Source organism: Haliaeetus albicilla, chromosome 10 (genome assembly GCF_947461875.1).
Source record: "Haliaeetus albicilla chromosome 10, bHalAlb1.1, whole genome shotgun sequence".
Lineage (NCBI taxonomy): Eukaryota > Metazoa > Chordata > Aves > Accipitriformes > Accipitridae > Haliaeetus > Haliaeetus albicilla.
Window position 1 is genome coordinate 20444641 of NC_091492.1, and position 17551 is coordinate 20462191.

The following is a 17551-nucleotide window of genomic DNA, read 5'->3' on the forward strand; positions in this document are numbered from 1 at the left end:
GGGAGCTCCGCCGCTCCGGGGGAGCGGATGAACCCGTGGCTCGACCGCGCGCCCCGCCCTGAGGCCGCAGGCGCGAGCGCCTCTCTCCCCCGTGCGCGCGCGGGCCCGCCCCGGGGCAGAGGCGCGAGGCCGCCGGCTCCCAAGCGGGCCGGGAGCCAGCCCCCGCCCTCGCCTCCCGGCGCCCGGCACCGCCCAACCGAGCCCCTGACGCCGGTGCTCTCAGCGCTCCGCAAGCGACAGGACTACAACTCCCGGCTGCCCCCGGGAGCAAAGCCGTCTCCCTGCCGCCGCGGGGGCGGCTGGGAAGTGTGGTCATTCCCGCCCTCGCTGCTCGGCCGCCGCCCGCGGGCCGGGTCCCCGCCCGCGGCGGCAGCGGAGCGGAGCGGGGCGGAGCGGGGCGGGGCGGGGCGGCCGCAGCGCCGTGCAGCGAGGCGGGAGGCGGGCGGCGGCGCGGCCCTCCCGCGCCCAGGGGCGGGGAGCGCGGCGCCTGCCCCGCCTGTGGCGCTCCGTGGAGCTGTTCAGCGCCCAGGTGCTGAGTCTCCCCCCGGCGTACGGAGGCTCCGGCGGCTCTCCCTTCCCACCGCTCCCCGGCGCGGCGATGGCTCCGGCGCTCAGCCGTCTCCGCCAGGCACTCTGAGCGCCCGCCGCGCCCCGGCGTGGATGCAGCAGCTCCAGGCGCCTCTGGCTCCGCGGGGGAACGCGGCAGGTAAAGCCTCTCCCTCCCCGCCCATCCGCATTGCATCCCCGCCCGCCCCGCTGCTCTGAGCCGCCTGCGGGGCCCGGCTCGAGGGGCTTTTGCCGGCCGGAGACCCGGCGGCTGATGGAGACGCGAGTTGTCTGGCAGGGAGCGAGCACCGCGAGGTGGACCACGGGGAACAAAGCGGTGCAGTGCATATGCCTTTTAAGTAGTTTCATTATTTTAATTTCCGGGGAGTGGGGAAGGGAAGAGAAGAGAGGGACGGCTGGTTAAATGCAAATATCTGTGCTTAGTTATATGTAGGGAAAAACCCCACTTAAATAGATTAATTTGCTCTTGGAATCATGTTCCTATTCTCATGGTTCAGCAGTGGAAAAGATAAAGGCAGTGTTCGTCGTACAGGTAAGGAGGTACTGCTACAATCAAGACTGCAAAATGGTTTCCTTGAGTACCCTCCTTAGCTGTAGTGCTTGTGTAGATTTTGCATAGCAATAATTTCTTACTTATTTCTGTATGGATTACTAGCCCCACCAAAGAGCTAGGACAAGCAGCAGAAGGTTAGAGGCAGACTAGCATACACAGTGTTTCTGTGAATAGGTGTCAGAAAAGGGAGGGAAAAATTCCACTGTATTTCAGGCCAAATGACAAGTTACATCCTACATGAAGTCATTTACAGCCAAGCATTGTGCTGCTATGCCTGATGCTTCACTTCCTCTTAGTGCTGGGTGGTGAATAGGGAATTGAGCAAGCATATTAAACATGCATAATCAAGCAGCAAGTGTTCTTAACTGCTTGTATGTGTAGTAGCTTCTGTTGTCAAAGGATTGGTGAGTATTCCTTAGCTATCAAAGGACGGTACGTTTTACCCTAGATAGAGTAGGCTGCAACTGGTGGGTTTTTTTTCCTGTTGGTAATACAGGTTGACTTACAATTTCTCAGAGTGGCATGGGAAGGGGAAGGTTAGCAGAACAGAAACTCAGCACTTTTCTTGGGTCTAGATAGTGAGAAAAGTTTAACTGAGGAGACTGCATGCAGCCAGACTGGGAACTTGCACAGTTTCTATGCTGATTTTGACAAGAAACTGAAGAACCAAACTAAGATTAAAAAAAATCACTTCCTTTAGAAAACTAAATGCAGTCTAATTAGCATACTATTAACACTTCTGCCCTGTATCTAGAAAGAATTTCTTGGTGTATAAGGCATCCCCCACTCCCCATGTTACTATATCATGTATTAAACCAGCAAAAGAGCCAGAAAGGCAATTACTGGGATCAGTAAGGCAGGTGTTTAAAAGCAAGTTGATATGACTCACATCAGTTCCCATGTTATTAAAGATTCTCCAGTCTGGATAAAACCTAGTACTTTTCGTATTTCATTGACTTGACTTTTTTTTGCACTAATGACTTTAAGGTTCATGTATATAATTCATTTCCAGGATAGCACATATTCAATTTGTCTTATATAGGCTGCAGTTTAACAGTTTTTGTGCTCTAAACAAAAGAAGTTGAACAGATTGGGTACCATCTCACAGTCATTGCACATCCAAAAACTCTCCTTCCAATGGGCACCTTGGACATGCAGGGGCATAACATCAGGCCCTTAAAAGCAGCGTTTTAGGAATTGAGTTAACAATTATAAAAGTGCATTACTGTAAAATTAAAAATCAATTTGTGCATATGACTGCATGCAAGGCAAGCTTCCCCCTGGCCAGCAGAATTAAAAGATTTCCTGACACAGCTCCTCCCTACCTCTGCCTTTTAGTCTCAGCACCACAGAAGCCTCAGAGCACGTGATCAGCTATGTGTGATTTAAGCTATGCTATTGAATTTTTTCCACAGGGAACAATTACTATAGAGTGACAAGTCAACCATTTTGATCTTAACAGATCGAGCTCTGTTTAGTGATGGTAACCATAGCATACACTGCCTAACCCAGTCTGAATATCTCACTGTGGCAGTTTGCTTCTAATTTAAAAGGACACTGTTAAACCTTAAAACAGGCTTTCATTTTTGGGTAGGAATGAAAGAGGCTTAATACCAGAAGGGCACTGTGGACATTTCAGTTGTATATTTTCAGTTGCTGCTGCTTGCAACAGCCCTTGAGAAGCCACTAAAATATCAGAAGAGCTAAGCAGCATGCTCTGACCACACCCCTCCATTGCCATAATTCATAAACCGAGACTCTGTTCTTGCTGCCACATACATATTTTCACCCGGTCAGTTAGGACAAAGACAAAGCTGCTTTGTGCTAATGAAACTAGTGCAGCATGCTTTTAATAAAGCCAACGATCTGGTCTTCCCCAAATATTTTAAAAAGGACACTTCTGTTACCAGGAAATTGTTTACGCTAAAGGCTAGTGCAAATAGAACATTTATGCTAATTACTTACACGTCAGCTTGGGCAATAAACAATCAATATTTTTCTGATGTAGGATCCACTGCAACTTTCCCTGTCCAGTTATCATGCATTCAGCACAGTACAGTAAATCTCGAGTTGCAATCTCCATGGAAATGTTTATTTTAACTTCTATAGTAGACTGCTGAAGTCATGGAAATGTTTCCATTACACTTAAGTAGAAGTCTATTTTTCAAAAAGACTTGCACAAAAAACTGATCTGGAAATATTTTTAACATTAGAGCCACTGTTATGATCACACTATATAGCAAGGCAGTACGGGTGGTTTTTTTTAAAGATTAAAAAAATCCTTATAAGCACAATCTGTACAAAACCACTGTAGTTAAAAATCAACACGTGCTATTGAAAAGGAGAGACTAGTGCATTTTTACTGCTATCTGTATGAGGGAGAGTGACAAGACACATACCTTTATGAGGGAGAACCAAAGTACCCTGTATTACCAAAAAAAAATCCAATACGCTGTTCTATTCCCTGGATTGTGGCCAAGATGGTCTCCGTATTTTCTACAACTCTAAAAAAAAGAAAAAATAATTTTATGCCAATTTTCTGCTTGAATTCTAGCAATGCTTGGCATTAAATATAACTATATTTTACTTATCCCCATAAATGTCTTTGAATTGTTAGTATGATACTCCCAAGTCTACCCTTCAAAGAAGATATTTTAATGCACATTGCAATAAGCAGTTACTGAACTGCTTCCTCTTACAAGAGAGGGCCTGCTAACTTAAAAGGAGTAATCCCAGTGACTTGCTTCAAGTAGCAAGTAATATTCTCAGTAATTTTTGAAGGTATAGCTCCTAACTTGTGAATATTTATCTACAGGTTTTAAGCATTTTTAGTAAATTCTCTGCATCGCTCAGGAATAAACAGAAGAAAATTGTAGCTGCTCTCCAAGCATGACTGGTATAATCATATACTTTTATGTATTGCAGGTCAAACTCACTGTAAAATCTGGGAAAACGTTAGACTACAGTTGAATTGTGCCATTGTTGTAAAAAGGAACAGTCCATAATTTGAGCTGACAATACAATGCTGACAAAGATTTGTGCAGAAATATTCACTTTCATTTTATTTTGTCTTGAACAACTAGTTTCTGAGAAACGTATAGTTTGGGGACAGCATCTATGTAGAATTGCAATGAATACAAGATTTTCCTTCTTGACTAAGTTCTACTCAACTTTGCTTCTAATGCTTGGGATGGGGATAAGAAGAGAAATATGGGATAGAGGGCAAGCCCTGCACATAAGGTTGTGTTCATCCACTAGGAAGTTACCAGATTTTGGTGATTCCTGACTTAGTCATGCAAATACTGCCCTTTGATGACTACACTGTCAGGGTCACTCAGCTTTTACTCTAAAAGCAGGCAAAATGCTGCCATACCTTAACGAAGTGACCAGAAAACATCCTCTTAAGTCAAAGCAGGAGCAAGCAACTTCATGATTATTGAAAATCTTAGTGAAGGTGAGGGAGACTGAGAAATTTCCATCTTGAATCTTGTGCTACAAGTCTCAGGTTTAACAAGTATATTTAAAGAACAGAAAGAAAGCACTCTGTGTGTGAGCTGACCCCAGTCTCCTCAATGGGAGCGGATGGCTGGGCAGCATGCCTGCTGTTCTGTCTGTGTGTGATGCTTATTCCCTCTGGCTGCTGGCCTACTAGGCTTCAGGTTAAATGCTACTTTGTATTCTTCACTCACCTGCTATTCTACAGATAGCATAGATGATGTGCCTGGACTAGCACCTTTTTGTGAGAACTGCACAAAATAACTTAGACTCTGTCATTCTTCAGGTTTCTTTTTTGCTTTTTTTGAGACTGGTCTGAGGCTGCTATAAAAAAGTTACAAGGTTTTTTTTTTTTGTTAAACCTTTTGCTACTTGTCCTCAGAAAATGCAACTTGTCCTCAGAAAATGCAACTTGACAAAATTTGCAAATACAGCCATCTTAGGTATTCCATATGAAACAGGACCAAATTCTTTCAAATTTCTGAAACAGCCAGAATTTCTTTCAGTTTAAGACGGTTATACAGTCTTCTTTAGATTTGGACCCAAGATGTCTCAAACATTATAAGAGTCATCTGTGCACAACCAATATTCCAGTCATAAGAAGTTTAGCCTCTACCTGTCCACTTAGCTTTATACCTGCTGATAGGGACTATTCTTGTTTATATTTCCAGGTAGAGAGCAGCTCTGGTGACATGGTGTGGTATCTTTGCTTTGGAAGTGCATTAAAATTTCAGCACCGCAAACACAGAGCGGATAAACATCAAATTGGCATCCTAAAAATACAGGAAATGATTCTTAAAGGTGCCCTTTGTTAACACTCTGGAAACTAGCGTGTGACCTATGACACAGCTCAACTACAGAATTAGAACAAGATTTAACAACTCTGTTCAGTTTTAAGATCATTCAAAATGCATATTCTTCAGATAATCAAGGGGATATTTACTCCAGAAATATGTTACCAGGGAATGGGTTCCAATTAGACAACATAAGCTGAGAAGTTCTGATTTAAATATGAAGTACATCAAGGCTTAGACTTATATCACTGTCTCATGGGAAAAATACCACAAGATTCACTATGAGTTCAGTGCAAACTGCAGAGAGCGTGTCCTAGGCACTGTTCTGGGTAGCTGAATGCTGTCTTAAAGAATACACTTACGGAAAAAGTTTAAGTGTTTACTGTACAATCACACTCCCCACACACACTCCCTTGCTTGCTAAAAAGCAACTTGAACAGTATTCTATTACTGTTACATAATTTCAAAGTTTAACCACATACAGGTCCCTAAATCTGAATGCTGAGATCATAAATGCAAGACAAGTATTTTCTTTGTGGTACTTAAGACTTCTGTCAACTACTGTAACTTAGGCACAGTCTATTTCAGTATTAACAATAGCAAAAATAAACTCTAAAGTGACAAGCCATATATGCCACTCAAAAGTACATGAGCTTTTAATATATTTTAAAAACTGACTCAAGGAGAAGAGAGAGAATCACAGGATTCCATCTGTCCCTCTTGACAATTTCTGAACACATTAACATTTGATTAACAGTTTTGTTTCAATACCGGTTTTATTTTTTTGATCTTTCCCACCTATACAGTGCTTCAAGTACAGTAGAAGCTATTCACTTTTAAGCAGGATGTCTTGCTTTAATCTCCTCTCTGCCAAGAGAGGAGTTAAAATAGTCACTTCCTTCACTTACTCAAACATGGACAAAACCATGTCAGGAAAAAGGTGTAAAAATCCATAGACATCTTTAGGGTAACTGGTAGCAGAAAGATTCATGATCGCTTGCCTCAGGAAGTTGCGCAACTTAATTTTCTTTCTTTTCTGTGCATTTGCTGGATGGAGAAAAGGCAGAGTTTAACCCTGCCTGGGAAGAGATAATATTATTTAAAAAAAATGAGCAGCTATCAGTTGAGGGGCTGTAGCTTTCTATACAGGCTACTCCACCCTTCCCATATTGCTAAGCAGAACGGTCTGTCACTGATACTGAAAACAATGAGAAATTCTGTCTGAGAAATGACAAGTGAAGTGAAGATACATTAAAATATAGTGAGTGTGCCCTGAAACACTTCAAATATCATGGACTGGAAGAAAAACTAATCAGCTCCCAACTCCTCAGCACAGTTAGTTCTGTGAAATCAGTACTGCCATGCAGATGAATGGTCAGAGTTTTGCAGCTTTTTCTATAAAGTGCTTCATCCAGCTCAAAGCTGAACTCCACTGATGACCCTACCAGCAGAAGGAAAAGGCAGTGAGTCTAGAAAACACAACATAGACAGGAGTCTCTTATCCAAGCTAAAGAACTGGCAGAGACCAATGAAGCAAGATAAGAATCTTGTTGATTTTATTATTTCTGTGTGGGCTGGGTTATGTAAGTAAATCTATTCAGAGGGTAGAGAGAAGTTTGTGTTCTCTTCTCCCCACGAGTAAGAGAAAAGAAGGATAAAATCCATGGTGGGATCCCTTAGTGCTTCTTTGAGGAGAGAGGGAGGAAGAGACCCTGACAATTAGTGCCCATAATTTATTCCTGAGCATCAGGATGCATATTTTGCTGGCACACACTGGAGATGAGGATTCTTGCTAGTCATAGAGGATGGACATACCATCACTTTTTCATGATGAAACTTACAGCTCTATAGAGCTTTAACTTTAAGCTGCCTGTACCCTTCAAACATGGCAAGACAATGCAAAAGTAAAGATGACTGTGTAATCTAAAACCAGCAATTCATCGTTCCTAGTCCTGGGGAAACTTTTCTTACTCCCACACCAAAGGTGGAAAAATTACTGAAAAAAGCCTGTCCTGATAAGGTGCAATTATGTAGATTACTCTAGTTGCTGTCCGGGTATCAGCTATATAATAAGCATTCCTTTGAAAGAACAACATACAGTGGAAATGAAGCTCGAGCAATTGGCTACCACTGACTGACAGACCTAATTCCAATTGTATACTGCTGTAAATGGATGGGCATATCTTGGGTATAAAATTATTTTTATTCACTGGAGAGAAGGCCCTGAATTTGTCATTTCAGCTTCTTTGTTAAACTATTAATTTTCAAATAACATGAGTGACAGAAATTCATAATTGCAACTTTTTAAAAGCCACCCTTCTGATCACTTCTCAGAACCTCCAGCTTTAGCCCAATATTCTCCTCTTCATGTCTTCCAAAGCAAAACAGTAATTTATCCAAGGTACATGAGGTGAAAAGGTACAGACACAGCTAAATCTTTATTGAACATAGAAACCTTTACTGAAAGTTTCTCTGACACACAGCACAAAGGCTGCTGATGCACATATCTAACTGCATTAGTCCATGTTTTGGTCCTGCAAGAAAAGGCTATGGAACATAACAGTCAATCTATAGGTGCAGAACTCTACCTTACCAGGTCACTAGGTCAGCATGAAATAAGTATTCCTTTATATGTTCACTGTTTTGACTTTCTGAGACAGTCTGCACAATAACTTAAAACAAATATGAAGAGTTCATCTCTGCCAGCTGATATGATGCTTGATTTCATTATTCACAATGGCAAGCCCCTTCAAGTTTAGTTTATACATGAACCTTGCAGATTTTGCACACTAAACTTTCTCAGAAAGAAAAAGCTAAGCCCAGTCCTAAAAGAAGCAAACAAAAAAAACCCCACATAGGCTTCCATTCAGGTCAATCATTCTCCTCAGGTCTTAATGCTTTTGACTATTATTTTTCCCACTATTTTCTCTCACACAAACAAATCTCAAGTGTCACACCAAAGAGGGGAAAAAGGATTTTTAATTTGTTTGGTTATTGTAAGTAACTACTGCCATAACACCCATTCACTCCTTCACCTGGTGGTCTGCCAGCAGCTACCTACAGTTCTTAGAAAGGTTTCTATAACATACCCACAAAGAAAGCTTTCCTCTATGCAATCTCAGTTTCAAATGTATGTATTTCTTTCCCGTAGAAGCTAGGAAAATCCTGACAGATGGAAGAACCATTAAACAGCTTCAGCCCCGGAAAGGCTGCATATTAACTCTATGTCAAGCAGAGATTACAGCTCTAATTTCATAATCTGCCTCTGAAGAGCTACTTCCGACAATGCTGCAGGGCCCAGCTCCAGATTTCTCCATTCAGAACTTACCTATATAGAGGCTTTATGTTTGTGTCACAACACAAGTTATATCATATAATTCATTTTTACAGAATATGGAAATATTAGTTCCTTAATCTAACTTCTCAGTGAACCCATTTTAAGTAAATGGAACAGCCTGCCTTGTTTCAGAAAGTATGAAAAAGATTAATAAGCTCTACACAGTGATGTTTCTATTACTTTAGGATGTTGCAGATGAGCATGTCTTGGCAACTGGAAGTGTGAGTTATTCAGATAGTTTTAATAAAATGCAAATGTATTTAATTAGAATACAATGTAAAAACTATGATGAAGCTAAAGCCTCTCTTATTTTCCGTGATGGAGAGATTTTATTAATCTAATGAAAAAGTTAAGTTTTTATTCACTTCACACTTCCTTAACTATATTGGTTCATATTTTGACTGGTTTGTTAGCAGGAATTCTCTCTGGTAACTGAGATTATTTAAAGTACACAATTTTGAAATCTTGTGAGGCCTAATGATTTTTTTTTTTTTCCCCCAGAGGGAATTAATTGAGAGATTCCTTTTAGTTAATAGGATGCTAAGTAGCAGCTAGCTCTTTCTAGCCTAGCATGTAAGTGGATTTTGTCTGCTCTTAAAATACCCTTCCAATCACATTCTGGTGAATAGTTTTATTCTTCTGTAGGGAGTTTACTTGTTATTTCCAGCACAGTAAATTAACATAGGCAGCGTGTTCACCTAACAATGATGACACTCCTTATTAATGGGAGAATGCTTAGTTTGAACCTAGGGTACAGAGTACATCCTAGTAACAAGGAGGGGAAGCTAAGTTATAGCTCACCAGCTTCTGTCTGCAGCTTTCCTGGGTTTGACTACTTGCTTTTTTTAGCATAAGATATCTGCGGCTTCACTTAATGAGAGGAAAAGTTTATTAGTTACCAGTTCACAGCTGCAGACTTCTGGACATTTTCAAATTCATCTGCCTCTCATGGTCATACTTAATCATAAGGCTTGTCATGACCACACTTGACAACCTCACTTAATAGGGTTTTGGAGTCAACTTCTACAGCCTCAAATACTAGCACTATGCCACCTTTCTATTGGAAATCACATGTTGGGGACAGGAAGTTGACTCGCCTGAGAAAAAGACAGAAAAGAAATTAATTTACACTCTCACTCTCTTCCATGTTGCTGTTTTGACTGTTTTCACTTTCTGTGCACAAAGACCGTATAAAAAAGGCCTGGGCAATGCCAGAAAGACTTTGTGTAACTTTTAGTAAGACTACAAGCTGTTCTGTAGCACTAGAATTATTATACTAGCATAAATTCTATTACCACTATAGTAATACAGCTTTAACTTCCTAGCCCAGGACAGACCCATCGATTATGAACACACCTTTACTGGCATAACAGCATCATAATGGGAGAAGACCTGTTTCAGCTGCAGTGGTTTAGTTTGGAAACAAACCATCCTTGCCTAGACAGTCCCTCACTAGATGTATTAAATGACAGGTCTAAATTTACCCTGGAGGCCATAAATACAGTGGGGAAATAAAATCCAGCTTACTAATTATTAGTTACCACTGTAAGCACACTCAGGTCTTTTTATCTTTAAGAACCAACACATACGAAAGACCCTTAGAAGATGACAAACAGTAATATCTAACATACAAATCAGTGTCCCAGGAGTTTTAATCTCTTGGGGTCATCTTCATGAGGACAGCTGTCAGCTTGGCTGACTAATTGGCACCAGCAATAAACAATATTTGAATTTGTCCAGGAAAGGAGCAGAGGGTCTGAGAAAGGCTTATCAACATACATTAAAAAAAAATCTGGTATGTCTCTATCTTTATTGAAATTATTATCTGTGTGATTCATTTCTACCCCTGAAAACTGTGCTAACACCAAGTAGTGGTTTATAATGCTCTCGGCACTACCTAAATGAACCTTAGCTACTGGCAGATTATAAAGCAGGTATAGTGTATGAAAATAAAACAAACTGCTACTATAATAACGGATACTATACACTAGGGGCTTCATAAAGCAATTTTGCATCCAGGCCTGACCAGCCTACAAGCAAAGAGAACTTTTCATCAAAAAGACTGCTAGATTGTTTAGCAGTATGCCAGCCCCTGAGCTACAAGACAATCTATCCTATCTGTAACACTGATACTGCTACAAAGAAGTTATTCTCTTAACTTCTTGACAAAAGATAGCTCCTGAGAAACATAAGACTGATATTACCTGACTTATGTAATATCTGAAAGTATTTAAATGCCTCTTTCACAGATTTAAAAGAATAGAGTTACCGGGAAACAACAAACAGAACTGGACTGAATTTTCCTTGCATTCAGACATGCACTTTTCAGACAGAATTCAGGAGCAAGTTAGTTTGTCCAATGAAGAAAATTACTCTAAGAATTTCAGGAAAATAAATGAGGTGATAGAGAAACAAGTTGCGAAAGAACCTAGAAAAAGGAGAAGGCTGAAGAAAGCAACCATAAATGCCAAGGCCTGCATAGGGAGGACTGAAATATAGAATATTTGTGTGCAGCAACAATTGTTTTAAAAGCTTCTGAATAAAAAATTAACAGCTGATGGTGTACTCACTAGGACTTGCATCTACTCTGAGAAGGAGAGCTGTTAAGATAGTGAGTGAGCCAGCAAGACAGATGGCTGGTAAAGGAACTGACACTGCAAGAGCTAGAACATTTAGTAGAGAGGAAAAACAACAGCTATACCCATGAAGGAACTGCTGCCAAGCACATAAGTGAAGTGAGAGGAATCATGCAATTTCAACAGTTTCTATAAAAATGTGGATGATGTGCTGAACGGCAGGCAATGTATAAGGCCCCAAGCCTGACAGTTCAGCATCAGTGCAGAAGCAAAGAGACAATTGAATGATTAAAAGGTCAAGCATTACCTGAAAAAACAGAAGCATATAGTTCAGAGATGTATAAGTGATTTCACAGCAAGTACAGAAAATGTTTAATAGACATAAGCACCGATAAATCTATCGCCTAGAATTAATTTGCAAAAAGCTACCTCTTGGTATTCAATACGAAAAACTGTCAGAAGCTAAGAACTGTGACACCGCCCCTCCCCAGATTTAAAGTCTGTCTACTAAGAAGAAAATAGTTTCCACAAAGCTTGCATTTCTCACAGCTACAGATTTCCTATCAGTAAGATTCCAGACATTTGTAGCAGTCAACTGCAATAGCTGTATCTTGAGACCCACTTAATATTTGCAATCAAGTTTCCACATGCTTTCAAATACTTTTAGTACAATCCACTTCACATTTACAAAAAAAAACTGGAAAATTTGGCCATAACATATTCTTGGAAATGGAGTGACTTAAATGTACATGGGGTGGGGGTTGCAGAAAGAAAAAGTTTGAGAACTGAACAGTTTTACATGCACAGGGAGGTGTCCTGAGGTCTCATGAAAATTAATCTCAAATTTTATTAGCACTTGATACCATCGTAAGAAGCAACAGTTCATATTTAGAGTTGCTTTACTACACAGATACACACTTCAGTACATGCTGTTTTCATGAAACATGTACTATATAATATTGAGTGTTTAAGCTGTACAGTTTAAGAAAAAAAAGCTCATTGTCGAAGACAGCTCTTCCAAAATTCTTTAAGCTGTGCTGAGAATTTTACCACTACTGCAGAAGAAAAATGGCTGTGGCATGGACGAGCAGAATATTAAAAATCCCGTGAAATTTCTTACGGAATAAGATTATCTTTCTGGTATTCAGAAAATTAGATTACTTTCCAAAATGCAGAAAGATTTTTAACACACAGGCCAGCCAACCTAACTAAATAAACACTATGGGATGGCTCCAAAACATTATAGATCACACATTGATGCAAAAAGCCAACATAATCATGAAGTACCCATCCCAGACTTTTGGGTACATAAAATAGATTTTAAAAAACTGCTAATGTAATAATGAGCATAAAAATCATCATCAGAATGACAAAAATAAGTCAATGCAACTGACAAAAACTAACATGCTTACAGTTCAGAGAAAAAAACCTAACAGTGTAAGAGTTATCATCAGCAAGAGTACCTAAATCTACTAGTAATCAAGCTACTTTAAAGAAGCAGGTAGTACAAGTCTTAGATGAAACTGTTCTCTCTGAAAACTATAGAGAACTTGTATAACAATTGGAAGCCTCTTCCAGTAAGTGGAAACAGGCTCACAGAGATCTGATAGAGCTCAAACCCATTGTCCCTCCCGACCCTACACCTCACTATCTACAGATATATCAGAAGTTAAAACACACTTTCATGGTATTTCCCTTCTTCTTCAGGCCATCTCAAGTTTCCCTCTCCTAGCTTTTTGTTGCATTCCAGTTCTGCTAGAAGGCAGCAGCAATGTGAAGCAACAGTGAGAGGGCAGGAAAGCCACTGCTGCTACAAGGAGATCCCAGGAGGGACTAAGCAACAAAAATGCCGGAAGGCCAAACAGGTAACATGAGCAGCTCTTCTACATCCCAGGGAGGATTACTCTCTCTCCCATGCAGCACTCGCTTAACGGAGTCAACTCCTGCCAGGCTTATACTCAATCCTCTGATTCTGTACCTTAGTCACTTCCCAGTTTAAGAACTGGTAAAAGTGGCCTAATAGTCAGCAAGCCAGCCAGGCAATTTGGCATCAATAAAGCTGGCAGGACTTACTCATCACAATCAGTTAAGACATCAGTTAAAGCACCTTTTTACTAGTTTAAAAACTGACTGTGGTGTTAAGTTCGTTGCATAGTATTGGAAAGATATAGGTAAGATAAAGCAAGGCAATTCCTCAAGAGGGCACTGACACTTTACTTCTGAAGCTAACATTAGCTACCTCTAAACAAATCTAGTATTGAGAAGAAGAACATACAGATTATACTTCATCTGGAGAACACCAACTGACGTGTCACCCTTCACCAAAGCTAGGCACCTGGCTCCCAGGAACAAGAGAGTCTTTCTTTCACCAAAGCGCCTCACAGCGCCAATCACCACCATCTTGTGCTCTCCTCAGCCTCACAGCCCTTACACAGCGCTGCCCTCGCCTCCGGTTGGTGCTTTCCCGCCGTGTCTCCGCCTCTGCTGCTGAGCAGCCAATCAGAGCAAGGGCAGCGGGAAAGCGGCCTCATCTGCTATCGCGCTGGTTGGAGAGTGAAGGTGCCATTACAGTTTCCTCTGGGCAGGCGAGGACCGGCTCGGTTTCGGAACGTGCTATCTCCTCAGGGGAGGCAAGCCTATAGGCAGTAACCAAACCCGGCTTCTTTTGTTTATCTCTTCCTTGGCTTTATCACGCTAGCCTTGTAGAAGAAGGAGAAAAAAAAGAGAAGAGGGGAGAAAAAAGCCTGGACGAGCGCAGGAATAGTGGCAGCTGAGGGGGAGGCTGGGGAGGACCGGGAGGTGAGGAGTGAGGAGTGTCGGTGAGCGGGAAGGCGTGGCCTCCCATTGCCGAGTTTCCCGGATCGCCGTGCTCCTCAGAGTATGGGCTTCTGCTTGTAAAGCTTTCTTAGTTCTGTTTCTTCAGTGTTGTCGCTGGAAATCAACCCTGCTAGGCAGCATGGAGCAAAGGTGTTTCAATGGCAGTAGATTTATTAAATAATTAAATATTTTATTAGGTAATTTGTTACTAAATAAGCAATGTTTTAATAGGGAGATTGTGTAAAACACTTAAGGCTTCGGTTTTTTTGTTGGTGTGCAGAGCCTTACCCAGACTGTACCAAGCTGAGACCAAAGCAACCTTGTTACTGTTTTTGTTGAAACCGGAGGTCTGAGGCGAGAATCAGGGCAGATGTGCCCATTTGCAGTGCACCTCATGAATGATCAGCCCATCTCACAAAACGTGGAGTTAGTCAAAAGGAGCAACAGATGATAAGTAAGTCTTACAGGGCAATTTCTTTCTGCTGAATTTACTGGAAAATGAAGGAAGAATGGTCTATCTGCCATCCTCCACCCCTTGAGTGGGTGAATGTATAAATAAGTTGGGTAAGCCTTCTTGATCCTTGAGGGTAGGCTGGGGTGGAGCCCTTCTGTGAATCTATCAGATTTTATTGAGACAGTGGATTTTAAGAGCTTGGAATCAAATTGATTAACTATTCTGTGTTGTATTTGCTCAAGGGGCAGGAAGGAAACACTAAATTACACCCACTTGAGTTACTTGCTAATGAATAATGTAATTATATGCTAGGGTATTAGAAGGTTTTTACATTAAGTCCCTGATGTTTTTGTTGTCTCATCTATGTTTAGATAAGTTAGAATTAACATTGCCTCTTTTAAAAGTCTATATTTGTAACTGGGGTAAAGAGAGTTTGTGTTAAGAAAATAACATGTTTAAATTATCAGGGCAGGTGGTAGCAGTAAAAAGCTGAACAGTTCTACGTTAGATGTCATGCACATCTTTTAAAGGCAAGAGTTTCTTAACAGATGCTTGGAGAATTCTGCTTATAGCTGTGATCACAGCATGCAAAAAAGTCTGATGATTCTATTTTTCTGTATGGCAGTTCAGGGAACTAATGGAAACTGACTTTCTAGTGTAATAACTGTATGAATTTGTCAAAGCTGTCATTTCAGTTTCACATTTGAACATAAAAGTGTAAGCAACTACTGTACTGCTAAACTCAAATATCCTCAAGGAAACTCCAATAACAAAATACTTGTATTATGTCTTTGGGACAAAGAATTGTGCTGAAGGCAGAATTTTGGCTTTGGTGTTCCATATTTTATATTAAAGTTCAAAGTTGTGAAAGCTTCAAAATGTATAATTCAGCCTCATTTTGCACAGCAGCTTCTTTTAGGAAGTGATTCCTGGAGCATGTTAAAGCTAAGTGATACCATCCTAGTCCACTTAAATAACAAATGGCCATGCTCTCTTTCACAATTGTATAAATTATCAATTCATGAATATTCTGTTGTTGTCTTTTTTGCCCATGTCGTGTAAACTTAATTCATTTACATGGATTGTACCTGATTTGGTTACAGGAAAAGAAAGGTGTGAGGGATTGCTGCATTTTCTTTCAGGCCAGCTCATTGTGCTGGCTCTAATCTACTGTCAGTAGAAACACTCTAGGCTGACACCAGTGAGGAACTGGCAAAAGGAAGAGGTGCTCATTTCTGGCTCAGAAAGACTTAATATATAAATAAAAGAGGAGCTAAACCCAAAACTGGCCCATGGACAGTGCCAGTAAATGTAGTAGTAATAGTAAGCTTTGTCATTTAAAGTAGATTTATTCAGTCTGTTCTAGGTTGCCTCTTGCCTTGGTAGAAATACGTAGTGTTAGGAGTCCCAAAACCTTTAGTGGCTGCAGTGGTTTTTTTTAGCATATGAAAACAGATTTTTAAGAGCTCAGAGCCAGGTTTTCAAGTACTTGGCATCTATAATTGGGGACAGATTTTCAAAAGAGGTTAGCAGTGACTGTTCTGAGCTCTTGTGAAGATTCGTCCATTTTGATTTTGTGCCTGATCTGTTGAAAATCTGGCCCCTATAGCTAAGCCTGACATTTTTAGAATGCTGTGAGGGCAGTAATAACACACACGCACACACCAAAAAAAAAAAAGCTATAGAGCAGCCTCCACTCAGTTCAGTACCCCAAAGCTGCCACCCAGCACAGAGGAAGACAGGGTTGAGCTCTCTGGTATGGTGCAGGCAAGTAATTTTCTAGGTTGAGACCAAACTTAACAGTGAAGGTAGCTATTGTTTATTACCTCTATTCTGGCTGTGTATTTATTAAAGTATAAGCTTTTGTGAAAGGAAGGCTGCTAGTTATAAGAGTGCAAAATGTCATCTGTGTTTGGGAAAGTACAGGAGTGAAATGGTTTAATTAAAATTTACTTAAGTAACCATTAATAATATTGTGAGTTCAGAGATACTACCACTGCTGCTAGAGCTGTGCTGCCTTCTGGCCTAGAGGCTGAGATAAACATTTTGATTCCTTTTCACTGTAGTCAATGGTGGAATTCCTACTGAGTTTGATTTAGCAGTGTCAAGTCCTGTATTAAAATAGCTGCAGTACAAACAAAATGAATGTTTTGTGTTGGAAGAAACTTTTTTCAGTCAGCCATCTTTTTTACTGGCAGAGCTATTACAGGGTAGTAATATTGATTCCTGTGGTCTTTCTGGCTAGTTATGTGGCTTATTATTGCAGATTCAGGCACTGTAGAAGATTTTTAGTTCTGTTTTTGAATAATTCCTTTAATTTGAAATGAATTTAGTTGTCCATTCGTGCAGTGTTTTGGCCTTGTCTTTGGTCCGTTAAAAATCACTATGTCTGATTAGATATTGAATAGTAAAATAAATTTTACATCGTTGGAGATTAGTTTGCATTTATGAGAAGTACTTACTGTAGTTATGTGAATTCTGTATAAGGATTTATTATGTTTACTATCAGGACACAAATGATAATTATGAATTTGCAAACTTTTTGTAAATGGGTTTGGAAGTAATTTCTGTGCCAAGTCAAGCAACAGAAAGATAGTTTCCTCAAGGTTCAGTATATTTTTCTTCTTATTTAGTTTGCAGTCCCCCAAACTTTGCAGTGCCTTATTAGTAAATAGAAGCTGTGCATGATGTGCCTGTTTTGTCAAGTGGGAATGTAGTGTGAGATTCCTTGTAAAATTTTCTAGTCTTGCTTCCATAGAAGCTGAAAAACAAATATTGATCAACTTATTTGATAGAAAATGATTTGTTATGGAAAAACTAAATCCTCTGTTTTAAATGCAGGGGATATTAACATGGCTGTTTTTATAATAAATCAGCATGCCTTTGGACAAAACTTGTATACACAATCTCTATCACTTGATGCCAGCATAAACCCTGGGGAAATTAATTATTAATTGT

At 40.5% G+C, this 17551-nt stretch overlaps 1 protein-coding gene across 3 annotated transcripts in view; it reads left to right on the plus strand.

Moving 5' to 3' along the window:
- Positions 1–397: 397 nt before the first annotated feature.
- The window catches only part of SMPD3 (sphingomyelin phosphodiesterase 3), a 125303-nt gene continuing 108149 nt past the window's right edge, over positions 398–17551 (plus strand). For all 3 annotated transcript variants that reach the window (XM_069793718.1, XM_069793719.1, XM_069793717.1), the window contains exon 1: positions 398–706. The gene's annotated coding sequence lies outside the window, so the exon portion shown is untranslated. The remainder of the gene's footprint in view (positions 707–17551) is intronic.